This window comes from Bos indicus x Bos taurus, chromosome 1 (assembly GCF_003369695.1).
Source record: "Bos indicus x Bos taurus breed Angus x Brahman F1 hybrid chromosome 1, Bos_hybrid_MaternalHap_v2.0, whole genome shotgun sequence".
Lineage (NCBI taxonomy): Eukaryota > Metazoa > Chordata > Mammalia > Artiodactyla > Bovidae > Bos > Bos indicus x Bos taurus.
Genome location: NC_040076.1, coordinates 153,632,183 through 153,649,210, shown reverse-complemented (window position 1 = coordinate 153,649,210; position 17,028 = coordinate 153,632,183). Strand labels below are relative to the sequence as shown.

The window sequence follows — 17,028 nt, the reverse complement described above, 5'->3', positions numbered from 1 at the left end:
TCATGATGTACTCTGCATATAGGTTAAGTAAGCAGGGACATATACAGCCTTGACAGACTCCTCGTTGTTCCTTGACTGGAATAATGGAACCAGTCTGTTGTTCCATGTCCAGTTCTAAATGTTGCTTCCTGACCTGTGTATAGGTTTCTCAAGAGGCAGGTCAGGTGGTCTGGTATTCCCATCTCTTTCAGAATTTTCCACAGTTGATTGTGATCCACATAATCAAAGGCTTTGGCATAGTCAATAAAGCAGAAATAGATGTTTTTCTGGAACTCTCTTGCTTTTTCCATGATCCAGCAGATGTTGGCAATTTGATCTCTGGTTCTTCTGCCTCTTCTAAAACCAGCTTGAACATCTGGAAGTTCATGGTTCACGTGTTGCTGAAGCCTGGCTTGGAGAATTTTGAGCATGACTTGGTTAGCGTGTGAGATGAGTACAATTGTGCAGTAGTTTGAGCATTCTTTGGCATTGCCTGCCTTTGGGATTGGAATGAAAACTGACCTTTTCCAGTCCTGTGGCTGCTGCTGAGTTTTCCAAATTTGCTGGCATATTGAGTGCAGCACTTTCACAGCATCATCTTCCAGGATTTGAAATAGCTCAACTTGAATTCCATCACCTCCACTAGCTTTGTTCATAGTGATGCTTTCTAAGGACAGAAATTAACTGTTCTGTGAAATAGACTAGAAGGTTTATAGATTCAAGTATATATAAAAATTAGTGTATATAACAGTAGATAGTGAATATATTCCAGGTGCTTACATATACTAACATGTTCAAGTGACTTCACGTTAATGGAGGATAAATTATTCAGTACATAGTGTTGAGATGAAGTATAATACTTGAGAAAATTTAGGTCCTTACTCCAGTCCATGTGTGCTGTGCTCAGTTGCTTTAGGCATATCCAACTCTTTGATACCCTGTAGACTGTAGCCTGCCAGGCTCCTCTGTCCATGGGGTTCTCCAGGCAAGAATACTGGCGTGGGTTGCCACACCCTCCTCCAGGGGATCTCCCCAACCCAGGGATTGAACCGCTGTCTCTTTCATCTCCTACACTGGCAGGCAGGTTCTTTACCACTAGTGCCACTGAGAGGGTGACAGGCAGGAAGGCCAGGGGTCTCCAGAGGGAGGAGATAGCCTGCAAGTGTCAGACATTTTTCTCTCTCTTAAGCAGCAGGAGGAAACAAACTAGAGATATTTTTTCCTTCTCTATACAAATTTAAAAGGTTTCTCTTAAAATACTGTGTTGCCATAATGACACATGGTTTCACCTGAAGTTAACTATTCTCAAACCTAGAGATAACCAATGCCTTTTTTATGGAAATGTTTGTCTTAAATGTACTATGCATTTACCCCAAACTCTGTCTTCAACTCACTTCTGCCTCTTGGCTCAGAACCTACCTGACAGACTATGTTGTTCCCCTAATCTATGTAAATGAAACTATTTGTGTGGTGATCTGCCCTTATGTGAACCATGAACTTCCTGATGTTCAAGCTGGTTTTAGAAAAGGCAGAGGAACCAGAGATCAAATTGCCAACATCCGCTGGATCATGGAAAAAGCAAGAGAGTTCCAGAAAAACATCTATTTCTGCTTTATTGACTATGCCAAAGCCTTTGACTGTGTGGATCACAATCAACTGTGGAAAATTCTGAAAGAGATGGGAATACCAGACCACCTGATCTGCCTCTTGAGAAATTTGTATGCAGGTCAGGAAGCAACATTTAGAACTGGACATGGAACAACAGACTGGTTCCAAATAGGAAAAGGAGCACGTCAAGGCTGTATATTGTCACCCTGTTTATTTAACTTATATGCAGAGTACATCATGAGAAACGCTGGACTGGAAGAAACACAAGCTGGAATCAAGATTGCCAGGAGAAATATCAATAACCTCAGATATGCAGATGACACAACCCTTAGGGCAGAAAGTGAAGAGGAACTCAAAAGCCTCTTGATGAAAGTACAAGTGGAGAGTGAAAAAGTTGGCTTAAAGCTCAACAATCAGAAAACGAACATCATGGCATCTGATCCCATCACTTCATGGGAAATAGATGGGGAAACAGTGGAAACAGTGTCAGACTTTATTTTTCTGGGCTCCCAAATCACTGCAGATGGTGACTGCAGCCATGGAATTAAAAGACGCTTACTCCTTGGAAGGAAAGTTATGACCAACCTAGACAGTATATTAAAAAGCAGAGACATTACTTTGCCAACAAAGGTCCATCTAATTAAGGCTATGGTTTTTCCTGTGGTCATGTATGGATGTGAGAGTTGGACTGTGAAGAAGGCTGAGCACGGAAGAATTGAAGCTTTTGAACTGTGGTGTTGGAGAAGACTCGTGAGAGTTCCTTGGACTGCATGGAGATCCAACCAGTCCATCCTAAAGGAGATCAGCCCTGGGATTTCTTTGGAAGGAATGATGCTAAAGCTGAAACTCCAATACTTTGGCCACCTCATGCGAGGAGTTGACTCATTGGAAAAGACTCTGATGCTGGGAGGGATTGGGGGCAGGAGGAAAAGGGGACGACAGAGGATGAGATGGCTGGATGGCATCACTGACTCAATGGACGTGAGTCTGAGTGAACTCCGGGAGTTGGTGATGGACAGGGAGGCCTGGGTGCTGCGATTCATGGGGTCTCAAAGAGTCGGACACGACTGAGCAACTAGTCTGATCTGATCTGCCCTTCTTCAAGATTCAAGTTAATCATTTTATGGCCCAGGATGAACCAGTTGGTGCCAAGATTATCCCAAAATACTTCTACTGGTGAGGGGCCTGGTGCCATTCTGAGTTTTTAGACATTCCTTTCTTTTATTAACAGACTGCTAGTGACTATGTAACATCCAGCTGAAGACTAGCAGGGGGATACTCTTTTTGCCCCCGTCTGATGCCTATGTCAGAAGCTTTCTTTATCTCCTTTATACTTTAATAAAATTTTATTACACAAAAGCTCTGAGTGATCAAGCCTCGTCTCTGGCCCCGGATTGAATTCTTCTCATCCGGGGGCCAAGAATCCCCGTGTCTTTGCGTGATTCAAGAACAACTTTTTACCACCTGGGAAGCCAGTCCATATGCAGAAGTTAATTCCGTAAAGGTTTAAAAATAAAAAGTGAAAGTGCAAAAAAATAGAAAAAATAATTGAATATGTTAAGTATTCTTGGATATGGGACGACCTTTCTATGTATGATTTCAAAGCAAGAAAGCCATAAACAAGATTGAGTGGTTTTAGAAAATAAAAATGTTAAATGTATGGGAGAAAAACCATCAACTCAAGGACAAATAAACTACAAACAGTATTTATATTATAGAGGATTCATGACATTAATATATTAAAATTTCTTACAAATAATTAGAGGGTAACAACTGAACAGTGAAGTGAGCAAATGATACAAACATTTAGATATGTGTATGTGTGTGTATATGCGTGTATTTACTAATAAACGTAGTAACAAATGTAACTCAGTGATCAAGGCCGCTCTAATTAAAGCAACAGGGATGTGTCGTTTTTGCAAAGGTAAAACCAAAATACTGTACCCTGTGTTGGGGAAGTTTCATGGAATGCTTTAATTTGATAGCTTGTTTCAAAATGCATTAAATTGTACATAAACTACGCTCTAGTTCCATTACTGGGCATCTATTCAAAAGCAGTAATTAATGATACACAGAGATTTTGCTTTAAAGATTTTTTGGCGATTATTATTTATGATACTAAAAATCTCTATAAGTGCCTAAATATGGAGGATGGGCTCAGTGGGTAAGAGTGCGCTATGGAAGACTGTTCAGCCATTTCATTTTTAAAAATTTGGACTTAGATCTTTTAATTTCATTTTTCATACTGAAGTATGGTTGACTTACAATGTCGTGTTAGTTTCAGGTATACAGAAAAATTGGTTTGATTATAAATATATTTTTTCAGATTCCATTCCCTACAGGTTATTACAAAATACTGACTATAGTTACCTTATGTAGTCACTTTAAATCACCCTTTAGAGACAACTATCTGTTGACATTATGAGCATATTTTTATCATGGAATAAATGTGTTTGTATCTTAATGTGCATAGATTAAATTTGGAAAGCCATAATCCACAGTTATTTCTGGGCTGTGAGATTATGGTTAACTTTTTATATCCTTTTCCTAATGGTTTTTTAGGTTTTCTGACACAAATACATTTTATTTTTGTAATAAGGGAAGATAATTTAATACATCTTTGACATTAGTCGATACATACAAAATCATATAAAACCGATTGTTTTAAATGCAGATCAAGCATTTACTTTTAATGCACTAGTGGCTCAGTCCTGTCTGACTCTTTGTGACCCCGTGGACTGCAGCCCGCCAGGCTCCCCTGTCCATGGGATTCTCCAGGCAAGAATACTACAGTGGGTTGCCATGCCCTCCAGAAGATCTTTCCTACCCAGGGATTGAACCCAGGTCTCCTGAATTACAGGCAGATTCTCCACCATCTAAGCCACAGGGAAGCCCATTTACCTTTAACTGAACACTTGTTAGGTGTTGGTGGTAACTCTAGAAATACAGTTCAAGGAATTCATCATAAAAAAAGAAGATGTACAAGTAAACGCACATGAATCTGAAAGACTTGTGTAGTGAGGAAGGTAGATGTGCTGGTTGCTCGGAAGAATGGTCATCTGGGCTTCATGGCCGCCAGGAGGCAGACTGAGCAAGAAGAGACGTTAGAGCAAGGTTTTGAAGAAGTTCCTGGGAAATCTGGGAGAGGCGGAGCATTTCTGTCGTGTGTAGAGCTGGTGAAGACAGCATGGCTTTCAGCCTGCGGTTAGGAAAGACTAACATGTAGTCAAAGCTGAGTCTCAGCAGGAAACTGCAGAAGGTGTTCATCAGATGACAGTGCAGGGAGAGTTGACCGGGCTTGCTTACTAGAAAGATCCCTGTGGAGCAGAATGCACCTGATAGGATGGCGGACGGAGACAGATTGGAAAACGGATGGAGCGTCAGACCAGGATGGCAGTGCACTGCCAGTGTGCGTCTGGCAGTGGAGTTGCAGAGTGAAGGCTGTCCACGAGTCGGAGCAGGATGAACCCCAGTCCTCCGGCATTGGAGGCGGGGAGAAGGAAGCTTTAGGGCGAGGTGCCGTTTACCCCCCCAGGTACAGGAAGAGAGAGGAGTGGCAGGGAGAAGGGGGTGCCATGATGCGTTTTGTGACAGGAGCAAGTTGAGTTGCCTGTTCTAATCTCTTACAGTAATGTATTATGATTTCCTACTGCGGTTTTTGGCCTTTCCCAGTGGCTCAGTGGTATTGAATCCACCTGCAGTGCAGAAGGCATGGGTTCGATCCCTGGCTCATAGAAGATCCCCTGGAGGAAGGCATGGCCACCCACTCCAGTGTTCTTACGGGGAAAATCCCATGGACAGAGAGGAGCCTGGCAGGCTGTGGTCCGTGGGGTCACAAAGAATCAGACACGACTGAAGTGACTGAGCATGCACGCACTGCAGTTTTCAGCTTGAATGTTCCTTTTACAATTATCTGTAACGTTCTCTTAGTATCTTCCCAGACACTTTGCTTCATGTAAACGTGGTGGTTTAAAGGTCTTCATTGATATACCATTTATTGGAAGGTACTGTAAGATAGTGGTTTAGAATATGAACTCAACTCCACCACTTGCTCTGTGTGACCTTAGGAAAGCAGCCTGCAGCTCTAAGCTGCAGTTTCTCATCTGCAGAATGGGCATAATTCCTTTAAAGATTCAGAGTTGAATGAAGGGTTCCATAAGGATTTCTCCTGCTGGCTCAGACGGTAATGAATCCACCTGCAATTCAGGAGACCTGGGTTTGATCCCTGTTTCGGGAAGATCCCCTGGAGAAGGAAATGGCAACCTTCTCCAATATTCTTGCCTGGAAAATCGCATGAACAGAGAAGCCTGGCAGGCTACATACAGTCCGTGGGGTCACAAAGAGTCAGACACGCCTGAGTGACTGAACACACCAGCTCACATATAGAGCTGTCACCACAATAATCACTCAAATAAATGTTAACCAGTGTTATTTTATTTTTACTTAAGACAGCTTATGGGAAAATACAGTTTTATAATGGATAAAATATTGAACATCTTTACACATTTGTCTAAAACTAAAATGATAATATATACTCACTGTGCAAAACCACGAGAATTCTGTACACATTAGTGTGACATTTTCAGAGACTTGTAAGTTGAAGAGTCCTGTGCTTGTAGCCCAGGAGTCGATCTGTAAGGAGGTGATCCGTGGTGACTGATTAAACTAGCACAGAAGCAGCAGGGGACGGGTCCTGGCACTCTGGATGACTGCGAGGAGAAACACTGTTAGACGCACACCTTCACTTCAGGAGTATTTTTGTTGTATGAAATTGCTTAGATCCCTGGCAGAGAAACTGGTTACGCCTGTCGCTGACTCCGCCTCCACTGGAGTGGTATGTTCCCATCGCCCTTTCAGCTCTTCTGGGTGAGTGTGGGGCTTCCAAAGGAGAACACCCCCGAGTTCTGGGCAGATGGATGCCTCATCCTCGGCTTCCTGACCTGAAACAGGAGCTCATTGTGCTCCCGTTATGGTGACAGCGTGGCCTGTATTTTTCCTTTGCTGGACGTTCGCCGTCCCCATCTGCTTGCGTCCGTCAGGTGTTAGCGCCGTGGCCAGGGAGCTTGGACTTCGCTTATCTAGAGCCCCAGCACTGCAGCTCCCTGCCTCCGTTAAACACAGGTTTGCTGTTTGGGGGTCTCAGACCCTCCGTTGCCTGAAAGGCCCGTTTGCCCTGGTGTGGCTTTCATGTCCAGGAGTGTAGACTTTCTGATCATTGCTCATCGTGAATTTCTCAAACTGAAGGTTTGCAGGCAAGAACCGGGTCTTCTGCCTGGTCCCCTCTGGTCGTGATCCAGCCCCTGGGTGGATGGATGCACACATGCTGTGGAAATAGAAGGTTCTTTCCCCGCCGCCGCAGGTGCCACAGCTCCAGCTTCCGTCTGGGAGTCCTGGGCTGCCCTCAGGGCCCGTCAGGAAGTGCATGGTGGGAGCTGTTACCGTCCCACTAGTTTCTGGAACAACCAGCAGATTTGCTGTTGCTAGCAACTATTTCAGAGCTTGATTTTTTTAATAGTAAATAAATAGATAATGTTCTTCTCACATTAAAATGCATTCCATTTTAAATTTTAAGTTTCTTTTCTTTAAAATTGATTCTTTTAGCCTCTGCTGCAAGGCCCTCACCCAAGGCCCTCACCCATTTCCTCTCTAACATTAAGCAGTGACCAACATCTTTGCCTTTTTTTCCTTAAGGTGACCTCATCCATGATTAAAAGGATTGTCTCCTCAGTTCTCTTAGGTAAATTCACTGCAGATGTCATGCAGGATACTATAGGTGGTCAGTTTTCTGCGATGTGGCATGTGTGTGGGCACACACAGCCCCTTTTTGCTGTCCTAGTTACACAGGACACCGGAAGGGACCTGATGCCAGTGTGTGATAATCAGTGTCTACTAACCATGGAAATATGAAGGGCAGCATAGATGACCACTTACTAATGGTCAGATTCTTCTCTTCAAGTGGTCTGTTTTGACACACCAGTCACTGAGTGGCTTTTCAGAGAAAGCTTAGCTTGATGGGTCGTCACATAAGCTATTTGACATTTGTCCCCAGTCAGACCGGATGCCACATGAAAAATTTACTCAGGCAAGAGGCTCCTAGGAATAAACAGTTCTCCAGTGTTGCTCACAGGGGACTCTGCAAGGTGAGCGGAACTTCAGCTTGTCACGGATGCACTGTTCTGACAAACATAAGTAGATGCTAATGGCTAAATCGTGACAGAATAAAGTCCCACAACCATATGGCTAATTGCCACAACAATATCTTCAGTGTTATTAATCAAGTTTTCATAGTGTGCCGTGATAATTGGAATAATTAGAAACAGCACAGGTCTTGCTTGTCTCCACCGCACGCTCTGCAGAGACGCCTCACACAGCCACCGTCGCACATGCAGTGCTGCATCGTTCAGTGCCCTCTTTTCCTCAGAAATACCTCGGTTAGTTAGTGAGCTAACTGCTTGCCGTCGGTGCGTTTTGTGCGAGCCTCTGTAGAAGCACGCATATCTAAGCAAGACCCCCAGCCCCGCGTGCGTCCTTTTAAATAGGCAGTGTCCCTTTAAGGCGGGAACAGAGGTCTGCCCGGCTTGGATCTTACAGTTGAAAGATGAATGCATTGTACACTAATTTGGATGATGGACATTCATTTTTTGGTCATATATTTCCCGTTTTAGCTAATTTAGTTAAGAAAATGAGGAATTAGAAAGCAATTGAATAAATTACGAGATGTAAGTATTTGCATAATTTGTTTCAGGCAAATAGTATGTAATAGTGCTCCCAAAATGAATTATTTTGAGCGTGTCTTTCAATTATGGATGAAGTAAATATTACCATCTTTAATATCACAATTGAAACTTATATTTTCACGTGGCTAATATGGAAATATACTCACTTCAGTCATTTATAAGCTAATTCCATGCCTTCATCTTAATAGTGGAGCAAGAATTCATTTGTCCGTGGCACAGCCCTCTAATTAAGAGAGCTTCTCAGGCTGCTTTGCTTTGTGGGGAGGTGACTGGACAGGAGAGACACAAGATTAATGATAACCAACTCCTTGGTGGTGAAGCATCTAGACAAGCAGATGAAGGGAAAGTAGCTGTCTGTTGTTCTGGGGCTTCTCTGGTTTTGAATCCAGAAGTCGTATCTTTGAACCCTGTGCCGTCTCGGTTTTTCTCTTCCTCGCCCCTTTCTGTCCTGTTGCATTCCTTAACTAGAAAGAAGTCTTACTGCATATTTTTTTTTTAAAGTTTGAGGTATTCTTTGGATATTTCTTTGGTGAAAAAGTACTTCCCCAAATCTCAAAATGAAAGTAACTAATTAGAAATACTATTTCAGTATAACCTTAGGGTTACCGGGGCCAAAAATCTTTGCCTCAGTGATCTCTGAACTCCACAAAGTTAAAATCAATGTGTCACCCAGTTCCTTTGATTTAAATGAGTCTTCTCTGTATTTTTTCTTCCTTTCACTCTCTCTGGATGGCATGAGAGGCACAGAGTCGAGACTGCATTAGGATAAGAGCAAAAAATCTGAGTTTTTTTTCTTTCAGTCAATTCAGTTAATGATTATATACTCACTTTGTGGATAAAATAATTTAGATCTTTTACTCCTTCCTCCTACTTTGTCTTTTTACTAGTCATTAGATAGGAGGTTGACAAGGAACAATGAAACTGTTCATGTTGGTACTAACATTTATCATAAAAATTTTGGTATAGATTAAAATATTAAAGGCAGAAGGCAGAGGCACCAGAGATCCAATCACCAGCCATTAGTTGGATCTTAGAGGAAAGCAAAGGAATTCCAGAAAACCATCTACTTTTGCTTCATTGACTACACTAAAGCCTTTGACTGTGTGGATCACAACAAACTCTGGAAAATTCTTTAAGACATGAGAATACCAGATCAACTTACCTGTCTCTTGAGAAACCTGTATGTCGGTTAGGAAGCAACAGTTAGAACCTTACATGGAACAACTGACGGGTTGAAAATTGGGAAGAGAGTGTGACAGTGCTTACTTCTCTGCAGAGTACATCATGAGAAATGCTGGGCTGGATGAATCACAAGATGGAATCAAGATTGCCGGGAGAAATACTGAAACCTCAGATGTGCAGATGATGCTGCTGTAATGGGAGAAAGTGAAGGGGAGCTTAAGGAGCCTCTTGATGAGGACGAATGAGGAGACTGGAAAAGCTGGCTTAAAACTCAACATTCAAAAGACTAAGATCATGGCACCCAGTTCCATCACTTTGTGACAAATAGAAGGGGATAGATTTTATTTTTGGGGGCTCCAAAATCACTGTGAACAGTGACTGCAGCCATGAAATTAAAAGACGTTAGCTCCTTAGAAGGAAAGCTATGACCAACCTAGACAGCACATTACAAAGCAGAGATATCACTTTGCTGACAATGGTCAAAGCTGTGGGTTTTCCAGTGGTCATGTATGGATGTGAGAGTTGGACCATAAAGAAGGCTGAGTGCTGAAGAATTGATGCTTTAGAACTGTGGTGTTGTAGAAGACTCTTGAGAGTCCTTTGGGCTTCAGGGAGATCGAACCAGTCAATCCTAAAGGAAATCATCCATGAATATTCATAGGTAGGACTGATGGTGAAGCTTCAATACTTTGGTCTCTTGATGTGAAGACCTGACTCTTTGTAAAGCCCTGATGCTAGGAAAGATTGAAGGCAAAAGGAGAAGGGGGCAGTAGAGGATTAGATGGTTAGATAGCAACACTGATTCAATGGATGTGAATTTGAACAAACTCTGGGAGATGGTGGAGGACAGAGAAGCCTGGTGTGCTGCAGTCCATGGGGCTGCAAAGAGTTGGACACGACTGAGTGACTGAACAACAACCAACTACAAAAACATTAGGCCAATGTTTAATGGTTTAGTATGTTAATGTTCTAAAACGAAGCTTGAGTTACATGTAGATGTTATTTATTCATGTCTCGCTTTAAATAAGGTGTCATTGTGTTCTTCGTTTAAGCTTCAGATTTATCCTTTGTATCGATCAGGATGCACTTGGCAGCAAGCTAATAGTAAACCTTCTACCTCAGATTGTCTCTAACATTAAGGAACTTAATTATTTCACACAGCTGAAGTCTAGAGATACTGCAACTCTAGGGGCTCAGTTGAGAACTCAAGTATTTTCTCTATTGACCTCATTGTCAGTTTCTTAATGTCCATTCTCTTGTAATCACAAATGAGCTACAGCCTTCCTTGTTCTAACCTAGCAGGAAAGACAGAATGAATCTTCCATCAAATACAAAACAATAATTCTTCTCAGTCTAAATGTTCCAAATTAGATCTGTGCCTACCCCAAGCTGAGAACAGTGTCCAAGGAGAATATCATATATTGTTTGAAAAGTAGTGAGAGTATTAGTCACTCAGTTGTGTCCGGTGCTTTGTGACCTCGTGGACTGTGCCCCGTCAGGCTCCTCTGTCTGTGGATTTCTCCAGGCAAGAATACTGGAGTGGGTAACCATTTCTTCTCCAAGGGATCTTCCCGTCCCAGGGATCGAACTCAGGTCTTTTGCATTGCGGGCAGATTCTTGACCATATACTGTTTCCCTTCGACTGATTGGAGTCTGCCTTTAGCGCAGTTGTTCTTAAACTGTGGCCTCTGGACCACCATTGTCAACATTGCCTGGGAACTTGTTAGAAATGAAGATTCTCAGGCTCCACCTTGGACCCACTGGATCAGAAACTCTAGGGGTGGAGCGCGACCATCTGTTTTTTTAAACTTTCTATCTAATTTTGGTGCCTTCTGTGTTTGAGAACCACTGACCACCAGAGCAAGGGATGCTGTCAGCTTTATTCTGAATAAAGTTGGGAAGATGTGCACAGCTGAACTAAATTAAGTTCCTTTAGGAAGAAATGAAGCCAGATTAGATTCTTGGTGGCCGGTCACCTTCTTTGTGCTTTAAAACTAAAATAAGTATATTTTCTCTCTTGCAAAATTAAGTGAGACGTACTTCATTTGGTGTGAAACTCAACTATTGAATGTTGCAGATAGTGCTTTTTATCCACCTAATATCCATTTGCCTTTCCTTCCTTATTAAAATGAATCTTTTTTAGAGCTTGTTGGATATTTTCATTTTAGGGATGATACTGCACCTGCCTTCAGGTGTACAGTGTGACACAGTTCTGACCAATTATAGTTAATCTCCAGTTGATAGGGATTAATTTCAAAGATTTGCTTTCCTGACGTAGGCCTCATGCTTTTTGTCACTTTCTCTTTCTTTCCTATGTGATGGCTGTACAATCAGCAGCCATTTTGCATCCTTGCGTGACCGCCAAAGACAATTTCAGAGCCTGTGGCACTGACAGCTTGAAGCTGTAGTAGACCCAAAGCCAGCAAACACATACTTCAGCCTTGTCTCTCCAGAGAATAAAATAAATCTTGTATTGAAGACACTGTTTAGCTTTTTTCTTATTTGCAACCAATGCAGTTCTCATGGGTTGAGTAACATAGTGTAGTTTCCATAAAAGTGGAAACATGTGGCTGTCCTGTTTCTACACTCTTTCCTCTGTTTTCTGGACGTGACTTACTGCCCATACTGTTACAAGGCTAAACCCGCATGCTTTAGGCTTGAATCTCCCCTCTCCAGGTCTTAAGTACCTCTGGCAAGTTATTTAAATTCATTAAGCCATAGTTTTCTGAAATGTAAAATGAGAATAATAATAAATCATTTGGCTGTTAAAGGGATTAAACATGTTAATGGGTATATGCCATCAGCCCCATGCCTGACACATTGTGAGCTTTGAAAAATTGTGGCTCTATGCTGTTGAAGTTCTTTGAAGATGGAAACTGACCTACATCTGTAAGTATTATACTGTTCATCAGCATAGGAGTCAGAGAAGGCAGTGGCACCCCACTCCAGTACTCTTGCCTGGAAAATCCCATGGATGGGGAAGCCTGGTGAGCTGTAGTCCATGGGGTCACGAAGAGTCGGACACGACTGAACAACTTCCCTTTCACTTTTCACTTTCATGCATTGGAGAAGGAAATGGCAACCCACTCCAGTGTTCTTGCCTGGAGAATCCCAGGGACGGAGCCTGATGGGCTGCCGTCTGTGGGGTCGCACAGAGTCGGACACGACTGAAGCGACTTAGCAGTAGCAGCATAGGAGTAAGGGCATAGACTATAAGAAAAGAAGTCAGCACAGGCCTTACTTTGTTACAACACTTATTTGGACCTTTTACTAGCAGCTTGTAAAACTCTTCTGAGAAGATTATGTGCCAAAAGAAGATTTCCAGTAAGTATGAATAGGCGTTTGCTTTCTTCTGTCTAGAAAACACCTGAACTCTTGTTGTCTTTGGGGAAAATTATCACTTAAATCCTCCAACATAATTTGATGTTCTTTAAAATCCAAACTGGCTTTTGTAGACCTCTGAAAGACCATTGTGTGGGTGCTGTACTGGACCAGGCCGGACCCGTGCCTCTTCAGTTTTTGTGTACATAATTTAAAATAGTTAAATGTTCAAGCGGGCATTAATACTTTTTGCTGGTTAAAAAAAAAAGTAGAGCAGTTATTATCAGGGAGTTCCTACACAAGGAACTTGTTCCCGCACTTCTGTCCGTTTTCTTCTGTTTTTCTCAGTCCGGGAATTGTGGCCCTCCTAGGTAGAGTCCTAGACGGGTCCTTCTCACCGTAGTGTAGAGCTGCTCACTGCACTAAACTTACTCAGGGCCTCGTGTTAGATAAGGCCATAACTTGTCAATGTATGCTTAGTAATACAACCCATTGCAATTGACTAATACACCATTTTCAAAATGATCTTTTAAGAAATAATTACTTTTCTTATCTTTTGGGTATATATACTCAGATTTCAAGGCTTAGGCCAAATTCAAATCTCTGTCATCTTATTTTGATTAAAAGGGTACATGGATAATTGATTTTATAAAGGTTTTTGTATTATTCCTAAGTTGACTGACTTATCTGTGCTTTATTTTATCTGCACACTTTTCCTCTAAGATTCAATGAAACATTTGCTTTAAATACACAAAGTCAGATCACTTTGGAAGGAATAAAAAAAATTATCAGCTCTAATTATCCATTTCAATATCAAGCTCAGAAGAGCTCAAAGTGTTCAAAGGAAAAACCCTTTGGTACAAAGGAAAAACCCTTCTCCTAAACCCTTTTGGTACAGTTCTGTATAAAAAATGAAAACCTTTATGTTAACATAACATAACCTTTATGTTATGTAGAGATTTACATCAAAAGCTGACTTACCAAGGTCTCAGTGTTTGGATTTAGTAGATCTTTAAATCAAAGACCAGATCCCCTTATCCTTAGAACAAGAAAGGTGTATTTACTGTTGTAAATGAAATTATATTTAAGAATTAGGCTTTTCTTAAAGGTGCCAATTAAGAAATAGAGTCTTCAGTTTTATGCGTAGGCAGTTCTAGAGTTTACTCCTGATCCCACCACTTTCATAGCTCTGTAGGTGCTTCATTTGTTAAATGAAGGCATAATGGTTACCCCCTCGAGGATGGATGTAGGTTTAAAAGAAAATGAGTTCCATGAGGTATCCAGAACAAGTGTCTTTAATAAATGGTAGTTTGTATTAATCACCAACGTCTATACAGACACCAAGAATTAGCATCGATTGGAATTTGTAAAGCTGCTTTGGATGATGAGTAGAAAATACCCTCTCTAACTTCCCAGGGGCTCAGAAAGTCCGTATTTATGGGGCAGGTCTTACCCGTTTCTGCTTTTCAGTTCTTTGGCGACCTTACCTGCGGCTGCCTGCTCTGACGGTCGTGTCCCTAATCTCGTTTGCAGTAATTGTACCATCAGAAGAGCCCTCACCTCAGCCGTGCGTCTCTGTGCCTTGTCTCCACTCCTCCACTCCCCCGTGTCCTATCCAGCCTGGTTCCCGTTCATTCACCCCTCTGCCTCCCCATCGTCTGCTTCCGCCCGTGTCCCGGTCCCTCTTGCGCCCGTGTCCCCGGTCCCTCTTGCGCCCGTGTCCCCGGTCCCTCTTGCGCCCGTGTCCCCGGTCCCTCTTGCGCCCGTGTCCCCGGTCCCTCTTGCGCCCGTGTCCCCGGTCCCTCTTGCGCCCGTGTCCCGGTCCCTCTGCCCTCGTTTCAGTTACTCCCCTGCGTCTGCCTGCAGCACCCTCGTTCCTTTCTGCCTCTGTCACTAACATGACCCAGACCCCACCGGGGCGAGTAAGTGAGCAGCTGAAACTTGCTGCACAAAACAACCGTCCTCACCTCACCTTCTCCCTTCAGGTGAGTCCTCAGCACCGTGGAGCGGCCCTCCTGCGGTTCCTGGTGTCTTAAACATCTACCCCTGCCTCCCCATGTCCCCACCCTTTGCCATTTATCTCACTGGGAACCCAGAAGGGAGCTTGCGGGCTCAAGTTCCCACATTCTTTAAGCTGAGTCAGTCTCTCATCTCTCCCTGCTCCTCTCCAAGCCTGCCCTGCTCTCTGTACTCAGGCTCTAGGTCCTACTGTCTCCTACGCAAGGAACTTGTTCCTGCACTTCCATCCATTCATTCCTGCTGCAGTAAGTCCCCCTCTGCTGTCTATTGTTACTAGCATTTAAGTATGCTGTCATAACCTCACATATGCAGATGACACCACCCTTATGGCAGAGAGGGAAGAAGAACTAAAGAGCCTCTTGATGAAAGAGGAGAGTGAAAAAGTTGGCTTAAAGCTCAACATTCAGAAAACGAAGATCATGGCATCTGGTCCCATCACTTCATGGCAAATAGATGGGGAAACAGTGGCTGACTTTATTTTTCTGGGCTCCCAAATCACTGCAGATGGTGATTGCAGCCATGAAATTAAAAGACCCTTATTCCTTGGAAGGAAAGTTATGACCAACCTAGACAGCATATTAAAAAGCAGAGACATTACTTTGGCAACAAAAGTCCGTCTAGTCAAGGCTATGGTTTTTCCAGTGGTCATGTATGGGTGTGAGTTGGACTATAAGGAAAGCTGAGCGTGGAAGAATTGATACTTTTGAACTGTGGTGTTGGAGAAGACTCTTGAGAGTCCCTTGGACTGCAAGGAGATCCAACCAGTCCATCCTAAAGGAATTCAGTCCTGGCTGTTCATTGGATGTTGAAGCTGAAACTCCAGTACTTTGGCCACCTGATGCAAAGAGCTGACTCATTGGAAAAGACCCTGATGCTGGGAAAGATTGAGGGCAGGAGGAGAAGGGGATGACAGAGGATGAGATTGTTGGATGGCATCACCGACTCAATGAACATAGGTTTTGGTGGACTCCAGGAGTTGGTGTTGAACAGGGAGGCCTGGCCTGCTACAATTCATGGGGTCGCAGAGAGTCGGACACGACTGAGCCACTGGACCGAACTGATGCTGTCATCTGTTTCATCTGCTGCTGCTGCTAAGTCACTTCAGTCGTGTCCGACTCTGTGCGACCCCATAGATGGCAGCCCACCAGGCTCCCCTGTCCCTGGGATTCTCCAGGCAAGAACACTGCAATGGGTTGCCATTTCCTTCTCCAATGCATGGAAGTGAAAAGTGAAAGTGAAGCCGCTCTGTCCTGTCCAACTCTTTGCGACCCCATGTACTGCAGCCCACCAGGCTCCTCCATCCATGGGATTTTCCAGGCAAGAGTACTGGAGTGGGGTGCTATCGCCTTCTCCGCTCTTTAATCTGAAGGGATAAGAAAGAAACATAGAACACCCAAGCTTGAGCATAAACCCCTCTCCACCTGTTTCCTGTTTGTTACCCCGGGTAGGTCAGCTCCTCATACAGAAAGCTGTGTCCAAAGCTACGTTCTTACCTTTCTCCTGAAACTTCTCTGCTGTCTTCTCCAGTCTATAAATAAAAATGTCACCGACATGCACCCACTTGCTCCCCTAAAGCCTGGGAATGAATCATCTGCATTTCTTTCTTTCCCTCTCATCCTGCATCCATCAGCAAATCACAGTGGCTCTTAAAATGTATCCAAGAACTCCCCGCTTGTTTGCAGACTCCACCAGGCCGACTCACTGCAGCCGAGGTCTCTGGTCGTCTTTCACCAGACTATTGCTAATGCCTCCTAAGTGGTTTCCTTGTTTTCAACGCGGTCTCTCTACAGCCTCTCCTCTGCACAGCAGCAAGAGTGATCTGTTTTAATTAGAAACAGAATTTTAACAGTTTCCTACTCAGAAGCCTCCCAGAGCATTCAATCTCTCTCTGTTCACTCAGGCTTCTCTAACATAGAGTACCGTAGGCTGGGCAGCTTATAAACCACAGGATTTGCTTCTCCTAGATCAGAAATCTGGACAGTCACAGTGCGGACCGGTTCTGTGTTTGGTGAATTCCCACTCCCTTGTTCATGGATGTCTGTCTTCCACCGTGTCCTCACAGGGCAGAAGGGGGAGCGAGCTGTGAGGTCTCTTTTTATCAGAACATTTATCCCGTTTGTCAAGACAGCTCTCTTCCCAGAGCCATCACCTCCCAATACCATCATGTTGGGTGTTAGGATTG

General features: G+C 43.4%; 1 protein-coding gene across 6 annotated transcripts in view; it reads left to right on the top strand.

Annotated features, from left to right (window-relative positions):
• TBC1D5 (TBC1 domain family member 5) overlaps positions 1-17,028 on the top strand; it is a 591,406-nt gene that overhangs the window by 386,952 nt on the left and 187,426 nt on the right. The window lies entirely within an intron of this gene.